Genomic DNA, 8210 nt, shown 5'->3' with positions numbered 1-8210 from the left:
CCCTGGCTCCAGAATACAGGTACTTGTCCTCCTTCTGGGTGGATGAGGAGCAGGACTTCAGTGTCTGGTCTTTTCCTGAGGCAGGGATCCAAAGCTACGTGAGAAAAGCCTAAAGGTGACTCCTCCTTTAAATAAGAAGGTTCTTTACCCTCTGAGGAGAAGTAGGCAGGGGAGATGAGAAAGAAGGTGCAGATCTTGCTGCTGCTGTGTGGGACCAGAACCTCAGCAAGTTTCCTTCTGGGGTAGGAAGCAACAGCCCTGGCTCAGAAAGGTGTCCGAGCATCAACAGCCTGAGCAGGGAGTCCACGTTATGGTACCCAGCACGACACCAGCTTAAAAGCTCAACAAGCCAAGACAGCCAGAGGGCCCGAAGGAAAAAGCCACGTGAGTTGGGAGGCACTGAGAAGAAAACCAGGGCAAGACTTGCTGTGAGACTAGGAAGGACAGGGAAAAAGGAAGGGAAAAGCTGGTGACATAAGGGAAGCAGGTACTCTGTGATGGTGGCAGAGGGGAATCTCACACTCACTTCGTGCCGAGGTGATACCTGACAACTCCTTCCCATGCTCAGCCTCCTCCCTGGCTCAAAGAAACGCTGGAAGGCCCCCAGCTGCACAAATCACTCAAGGGCCAGCAGCACAGGTGCTTTAAATTTAGTCATTTATCTTGCCTTGCCAGCTATAAGGCTATGGGTTTCTCAGGCTGGTTTCCTGAAGCAGTGTGTTGTTTTCCCCTCTAGGGAGCTGTCGTGCCTCCTGGATTCAAAAGTTCTGCTTGTGAGTAAGAAAAGCTTTGCTTGTGAGTAAGTCCCTGGTGTGATGGGGGGTCTGGCATCGCTGTTGAGCCTGGGTGGACAGGGCAGGAGGGAATTTGCATCTGGAGATAAAGGATTTGGGATTACAGTCAGGAAAGGAGGATTCTCCCAAAGTGATGGATCAGTGTGAGATAATGGGAAGTAGAAAGAGTTTGTTCAGTGATGGAATACAAAAGGTCAGATTTGGGGACGGCATGGGATAGACGCCGCAGTGGACCTGTGGGGAGGGGGCCAACGTGGAGCTGATGTTATGGAGGAAACAGTGGACAAAGGGTAATGGTGGAAATGCCTTGAAGGGCAGGAGAGTCCAGCAGGACTAGGGACTGGTTCTACTGGATCTCTTTACTGGGAGTGGAGAAGCACACAGGAGTGGATAGCTGCAGGATGGTCAAGAGACCTGCTGTCTCCTCTGTGGTGTCCAAGCTCCTTCCTCCAAGACCTGCAATCTCCCCTCCCTCCACCCAGCCCTTTTCCCCCAGAGTTTGGTAGGGTGCTACGACCATTCATATCGGTGTGGGAAAGCTAAATTAAAGCACCAAGTTTGGCATGTATTTCCGTAATTGTTGGCCTAAATGTATGAAGCGTTCCTAGTCCTGTGCTTCACAGCTTACTGGCTGCTTTGCCTTTTTCTGTTCTGTTCTCCTGTCAAGCTATTTTGTGTTGTACAAGTTTCTCGGGTAAAGAAAACATTGTTATCGGTAAGACTAAACTCCCAACGTTCACGGGAAAATTGTAGCAGCTAAAAAGGGCTTAAATCTACAATCAAGTGAAAAGCTTTCTAGATTTCAGGAGAAAGCTGAAGTTTTCTCTTGATGACTGATTTGAGTCTCAGTATGAAAGTCTAAAGGCCCAAGTAATTTACATAACTGATTCCCCCGTTGGTAATGCCTGCAGCTGAGGATATTTACTGAATGCTTCTGGATTTATTTATTATGCATACCTAAAAGAGCATGATGGACCCATCAAATAGCTTCATTTTGTGCAAATCAGGAGGAAAGAATATGCTGTGCATATTTTATCGCTGTAGAGGAAACGACTGTGTTGCCTGCGAGTCCCTAATGGCAGGGACTGCAAGTTTGGGTCGTAATATTTCAATGACAGACTGCATTATGAATTAGCAATAAGCACTACTAATAAATATCAGTTCTCACCAGTGAACTCTGACAGTAGTAGGTCTGCGTTCAGAAGATCAGTAGTGCTTTGGCATTTGCTCCAGTATCAAGCACATCTATTGTACTTTCTATATGTTAACTGCAGAGGTGACTCTGTGAAGCAGCAGATAGAGCAACAGGTTGGTAACCAAGAGACCTGAGTCCTATGTGACCACGGGGACATCGGTTCACCAAAAATCTCCCATCTTTGCTTTATCTCATAAACTCACAGGGACAAGGGCAAGGTGTTTGTACACAGTGAGGCCCTGATCCTGAGTTTAAAGGCCTTATCTTAATCAAATGATGACTTTTATCCACAAATGACCAGGTTTAGAAGGATCACACAAATCTCTTGCCATTCTTTTACGACAGCCTACAGCTAATGGATTTGTGGCCTACATACCACATACATACCAGTTTACCCTCATGGAGATATGATTTGTACTAATATTGTACCAAACCGGAGGGATATTGCAACAATATGAAACTCCTCTAGATAAGACATTAATTTATTACTTTCCACGCAGTAATTTTTATTACATTTTTGTCTATATTTGGCAATGGGCAAATGCATGAAGCTCATTAAATCTTCAATATTTCAGGTTGACCTTTCAGTTTCAAAAATTCTTTGACACGTGGATGGAAGATTTGTCTTTGCTGGGGTGTTCATGAAGGGAAAAACTTTCTTGGCATGTTGTCCCACTGAGACAATGAAATAGCTACTTTGGATAAATGATATCTTCAAAGTTATGTCCTAAATATCCTAGAGAGGAGGCTATTCTGATGACCTAAATAAAACATCCAAGACACTCATTTCACGGGAAACTAATGTTTAAGACTTTACACCACTGAGAAAACTACTTGAAAATCTAACCTGAAAATGCATTTGAGATCTGATGCATTTCCTTTGTACTGAAGTTTGCCACTTTCCAATTTTCCTCTATCAAAACTGGGGAATTTCAGTTTCATGCTTTCACTGCACTTTCCTTCTCCTGTTGTCTCCGCTTCCTCCTTTGATCAGCAGTGTACAAACTTTACAGGACTTTAATAACAGCAGTATTGACACATGGAAGAGATTGTTTCTCCTTTATCTGTGTCTTAACCAGTTCAAAGACAACCAATTTTCCCCAGAAAGCCAGTGTGCCTGCAGACAGCCCGTGGGTATTCTTCTTGCCTCCATCAGCCTTTACTTTTTGCTTCATGGCTGTTTGGAGAGTTTGTAATACATTCATAAACTGTAGAACTGGGTTATTTCACTTTATTGACAATTAAACTAAATTTGAGTAACAACGGTACCTTTAGTCTGATTATTTGAAGGTCAAGTGTCACATTGGAAAAAACCAAAGTGTTATCCTCTTTTATGCGAGTAAGATAATGGCTCATAAAATCATCATTCTGCTGGATGGGTGGTAAAGTCTCACTGACTCCAACCATTGGAATTTCACCATGTACGTATAGTACAGATAACGTGAGTAATGACTTGCGTAATGTCTACATGCTGTGTCAGGATGATAGACAGACTTAACGGGGCAGCTGGCCCTGGTAGTTCATTGCTCCATTAACAATGTGAGAAGCAGCAGAGAACACTTTCTCCTCTGCAGCTGCAAAATCATAACTTTTGATTCACTGCATGGCAAGTGATCCAAGCCTTTGGTCACCGTGCCAAGACAGAAGCTTGAGAAGAAAAGGCACAAGGAAGCTCTTTAAGCACTCGGGAGAGTTGACTTCGGTCTGTCGTCAGCCCGCTACCGTGCAAAACCTTGGCAAGGTCGCTTGGTGGAGAGAGAAGCCGCGGCTCTGTCCCTCTCGGGCCCTGGCTGGCAGGGTGTCATGGTGCAGAGGTAGCTGCTACATCTTCTCTGTCACCTTCACTGACCAAAATTTATTTTATTTCAGCCCCCACTCTTCCTAGCCCCAAATTACTAGCATCACGCCGTGGCTTCTTGCTTGGTTCCTTGCTCTCCAGCAGCTGCCATGTGTTGCGCCTGGAGAATGCTGCATGGTATGCTGGGACTAACTGGAGGTTACTGGCCAGCCAGATGGTTTCTCATGGGCCGCTGCTTTGGGGAACTGGGGAGAGAACCCCTCCGCTGCCTCTCCCTGCAACCCATGCAAGTGCCACCACAGCTACAGCAACGCTGCTCACCAGAGCCCTCCTGGAGAATTGTTCATGCTCAGGCTGTCGCTGTTAGTTTGCTTCATGCAATTAAAGAAACATCAGGTCCTGAGGCACGTGGCTGATGCTCCTGGCACTTCTGCCTGCCGGATGGATTTTTTTAAGGGCTCTTAGGGTAGCTAAGGAAATCAAATCAAGCCAGCAGCGGCAAGCCATGAGAACCTTCGAGTCGGGGACTTTTGTGGGTGGACGTGTGTGTAGGTGGAAGGCACAGCTCTCCCTTTCCCTGGGCTGCTTCCGAACCAGGTGAGAGCTTTATTCCTGGGGACCAATTAGTGGATGAGCAAGCTCAGTCACTTGGTGCAAGTAGGAGAGTAACTTGGTTGGTCTGTGGTTTTCCTGCAAATGCAGGATGTTAAATGACATATTCTAGCATGGGATTTGGGTCACAATTTATATTTTGGAATCGCTGCATATCAGTGATGCAGATATTGAGTTACACTTCATGTTGAGCTATATTAGAATGGTATTCATTTAAAGGAGAGAGTGTGTGGATGTACCTGCTTTATTTGGTTTACCTGTAAAGACAACAAGGAGGGCTCAAATGAAAGGTGGGTAGATAGATTTTAAGTGCGCTACTATTTCTCACCAAAAAAAAAAAAATATTTATTAGCAAAGAATAATTAGTTACATTTTAATTTTTTAGAAGATGTAAGAGACTTTTCATTTTGTTTTCTGATTTTTTTCGTTCTCAACCTGTCCTCACCTCTTTCTTACATGCAAATGAATAAAAGAATAACTAATCTGAAAATTAACATAGTTTTTGAGAGGTGTTGAAAAACTCAAATCAAACAAGCAAAAAACCCCCTATTTAAATTAGAATTAAATGATTAATTTGATTTCCATAATATTGCAGCCTTTAGAATAATATCACTACTTTCAGAGAGGGGAAGTAAATTTTTCCACCAGCTCTTTCCCCGTTCAACTTCTTGCATACACATCTGCAGAGGTTAGAATTATTCAGCACGCTCCAACACACTTTCTAACTCCAAACCTGGAAGGTATTTCTAGAAAGGCTGATTTCCAGCCTCCAGGAACTGTTGAGACCTTATCTAGTATGCTACTTGCACCAGCTTAATGAGAATTGCCTTTGGAAAATTGGGAAAAAGGAATTCATGCATTTGAAGTCTGCTTAGATGATGCCGTCATTATTTGCAAGCTGCATAGCTATTCTGGTGTTATTCAGATGCAAACATGCCAATCAACGATCACCTGAATTTAAAAGACTGTTATTATTGCTCTGAGTTACTCTTATGTTTTCCTGTCAATGTTGTCATGAGAGCAAACTGCTGTGCCCGTTAAAGGGGCTCCGTGAGTACCCACGAGTGTTTCTCCCACAAGGAGACACAACGAGGACTTTATCAAACCTTGAGACTGTCTCGACAAGAGCTCAGCTGTCCCAGCTGATGGCGATGACCTTTTCTTTTTCAGGTTTGCTCTAAGGATGTGGCAGGGTCCCTCAGAAAATCGGAGCTGCCTTGTGAGTTGATGGTAGCAACGTGAGCTCGGGTAGGGCTGCATTTCAGGCTCATCGCTGACAGAGGTCCAGCACGGGTTTATGGCTAACAGGGATGGTTTTCTCATCAGGACAGTTTAAGGCACAAGCCATGCCTTTCTCTGTCTTTGTTCGTTAACTTTGTCATCTTGCTGTGTGGTTAATTTGCAGTAGGAGTGCTAGAGGTCTCCGACAAAGCCAAAGGCGCTTCATTTTAGCTATGGCTACGTATACGTGGGAGGAAAGCTTTGCCCTGGGAAGCTTGCGCAGGTGATTTCAAATGTGCCTGGAAAGATTTAGAGACCCATGTCCACATGAGAAGGCAATGAAACTGGAAAGGCACTCATTCAGGGAAAGTAATTAAACTCAGGAGTGACCTCTGGTACACTGCTCATAAAGCCACCTAAGATGTGACAGTCACTCTGGGGTTTAAACTGTCATGGGAAAAGCGTTGGATATTTGAAAATGCAGGGGAAGAAGAAAGACAGTCACTAATTAAAAGACCCAAAATATTCTAGGGTGTCTGAAGACAGGTAAAACAAATTCATTCCCAATTTTTGTGGAGGAAAGGCAGGACTGAATTTGCTAGTTACTACATTTTATATTGGTCCCGTGTTCTGATAACCAAGTGATATCCGTCACATCCACACTCTTCTAGGCAGAATTTGTTCTCTTTACCCTGTAGTTCTTCAACATGTCAGAGCAGAAGTCACTTTTGTCACACTTGCTCTTTTTAGATGTGCAGGATTTGAATTTCCTCTTGCCTTAAACTGGGCCGGCTTCTTCTCGCTCAGCAAAGACGAAAATAGAGGCTTGCAACAGAAGGCTTTTAAAACGATACGTAGATATCGGTGCCTATTTCTATATAAAAAGTCATGCATAAGCAAACACTCTCATAAACTTCCATTTAGCAATTAGTTAGGTATATTATTTTTTAAAAATGCTTCTAGTATAGCAATTTTACTTGGATATTCTTACCTATTCACTTCTTTGGGTGACATGTCCATTATTAAAAGTGGTATCTGTTGATTGAAATAAATGATTTTTGCATCTTGTTTTTCTATTGAGCAGAGTACCATTTCTGCCCTTTCTAATAAGGTCTGCAGGGGAGGAGGTTATTATACGTATGGGGATGATCTGACCAGATACCTCTGCTTTATTAACGAAGGATATTTGGATCTTTGCCTCAGGCTGGGCGGAAGAGTTTGGGTTCAAAAAAATTTTTAATTTACATGATCATATGTATTTTTTACACAGCTTGCTTTTGCTTTGCCCCCCTTACTGTGCTGGATTTGTGGACTTCAGAGCTCAACTAATTGTGTACCACCTCCAAATTCTCCACCTGATTGCTTAACTATTTTAAATATACTGGAAAGCTTATTAATGCCGTTCCAGCTCAGGGAAGGTAACATTCAATTCGTAGGTCTTTAAGAGACTAAAAGATTCATTGCGAAGCAGTCTATTAAAGGCTTAAGTTATTTCCCTGTAACCGCTCTTCTGGGTTTGTGATTCCTTTGGATTTGTGATATATTGATAAGGTTTTATAAGGCTTCTTTTCACTGGAAGCTTTTCTACAGGTCCACTAACTTCAAGGACTTTGAAAGTCTAATTTTAATTATTGCTTTAACTGGCTTACCATGGTAATGAAGGAATTATGCAATCCCTTCGATAAGCCCAGGCAGCCTTTTTAAATAGATATATTATTTCCAGGCCCGTGGTTTGGGAAGCACTGTTAATGAGGTATGGCATGCCCTTGCTATCAGTTCAGCCTTTTTGTTTTAAAATGTTATTAATGTAAAGGTTTTCAGTTAGAACCTATAAATCTTTGTCAACATTTTACAAGCAAAATGGAGGGCAAAAAGGAAGTGAATACTAGCCATACTTGGTTTCTGTGTTAATTCAGAACAATCATTTGACCATCGACTACAAGCAGCAGGTTCTTAGACAGATTGTCATGTGAAATTACCACAAATGCAGCTGTACTGGCACTTTCTTTGTAATCAAGAAAGATGGATCACCGGCTTCTGTTTGAAAAAAATCCTTGCCTGCTTGTATCAAATTTTGAAGATCATGATAAACTGGAAGAGCTGATTCTGCATTCCTCTATTGATACCAAATAGGACTTTATCTCTGAGATATCCCGTTCGTAGTTCCACCGGTTGCTTTCTACAGCTGGGAGCAAACACGACATTCATTTTCTTGCAAATCATGTGCAATGGCTCTCCTTGGGCCTAGAGCAGAGCATGTTCTGGAAAAATACAGATGCAAAACTAACTGGTGGGTGAGTGAGTTGCTGTAGCTGATATATGCAGGTGCTGCAGCCTGCCTGGAGCAGCAGGAGGTGTCTCTGACCTACAAGAGCTCACAGAGACACCGGAGCCAACAAGTCAGAATGCTCTGCAGGACTGTAAACGATTTTAAGCAAAATGAAAATGCAAGGCAATAAACGTGCTGATAGCATACCAAGTTGGACAGGAATATCGCTGAAGAATGGAGCAAAACCCTTTTGCATTTCTGTTGGGCAAACGCTGCAATGTGTGTGGATGCACGAATCGGAAAGCCATGGATCGAGCATTA

This window comes from Accipiter gentilis, chromosome 9, assembly GCF_929443795.1.
Source record: "Accipiter gentilis chromosome 9, bAccGen1.1, whole genome shotgun sequence".
Classification (NCBI taxonomy): domain Eukaryota; kingdom Metazoa; phylum Chordata; class Aves; order Accipitriformes; family Accipitridae; genus Astur; species Astur gentilis.
This window is presented reverse-complemented; position numbering follows the sequence as displayed.